The 843-nt window shown below is 70.7% G+C and overlaps 1 protein-coding gene across 4 annotated transcripts in view; it reads left to right on the top strand.

The window, feature by feature from the left end:
* The window catches only part of JADE1 (jade family PHD finger 1), a 48,592-nt gene that overhangs the window by 565 nt on the left and 47,184 nt on the right, over nt 1–843 (top strand). Inside the window, exon 1 of one of the 4 annotated variants that reach the window (XM_010564487.1) lies at nt 172–270. The exons of the other annotated variants lie outside the window; for them this stretch is intronic. The gene's annotated coding sequence lies outside the window, so the exon portion shown is untranslated. Of the gene's footprint in view, nt 1–171; nt 271–843 lie in introns of those variants that run through there. 4 annotated transcript variants of the gene reach the window in all.

The following is an 843-nucleotide window of genomic DNA, read 5'->3' as shown; positions in this document are numbered from 1 at the left end:
GGCGCGGCGGGCCGGTGCCGGCAGCGGCGGGCGGCTTTTTGTTCCGCTGCGGGCTCCGGCGCGGCAAGTCAGGACCGCGCGGCTTTCAAGGTGCAGCGGCCAAGTGAGCTGCCGGCTGAGCCCGAGCCGCGCTCCCGGCCCCGCGCCTCGGGCGTCGCTGCGGGCTGCGCCGCGGGGGGCGCCCGGGGGGGCAGCGGCGGGCATCAGCCTCCGCGGAAAGTCGGAAGCGTCGGAGCAACTTGGTGGACAGATGGCAACGGCAGAGCGCAGGTCCTGCTCGGATATTGATGTGTAGGAAGGGGGCGGGGGGAGCCATGGCCAGTGTCTGTCACCGTGTCACCCACATGTCCACGGGAGCCGTCGCCTCTCGTCGAGGGCGGGGGGCGTGTGCGTGGGGGAGGAGGTGTTGGTGTGCAGGAGCAGCTTTGTAGTTACACCGATCCCCCCCGGTCGCACTTGGCTTTCGCTTGTAGGGGGAAAAAAAGAAAATGCTTGGAAAGCATAAAAACTGCTCATCGGTGAAATTAAGCAGAAGTTGCCTTTCGGAGCGGGAGAGCCGCAGCCGGTTAGTCGTGTGCTCGGCGGGCGCAGGAGGGGGTGCTCGGGGGCACCGCTGGCGGGGGACGGCGGCGGGGCGGGCTGTCATAGGTGCTCCGGTGCCGTGTCCCCCCTCTCCCCCGCCCCCCGAGGCGAGCGCACGGTGTCTCCTGCTGGAGAGCAACTTGCGGGAGCCCTGAAGTGCACGTGTTGGAGAGCGTGTGCGCGGGGGGGAGGCGTGCGGAGCTGCCCGGGCCCGCCGGCGAGGGAGGCGGCGTCCCTGCCGCCGGGCCGGGCAGGGCAGGG

This window comes from Haliaeetus leucocephalus, unplaced genomic scaffold, assembly GCF_000737465.1.
Source record: "Haliaeetus leucocephalus isolate CR32 unplaced genomic scaffold, Haliaeetus_leucocephalus-4.0 Scaffold181, whole genome shotgun sequence".
Taxonomy (NCBI): Eukaryota; Metazoa; Chordata; class Aves; order Accipitriformes; family Accipitridae; genus Haliaeetus; species Haliaeetus leucocephalus.
Note: the sequence above shows the minus strand (reverse complement) of the source record. Positions and strands in the feature narration are given on the sequence as shown.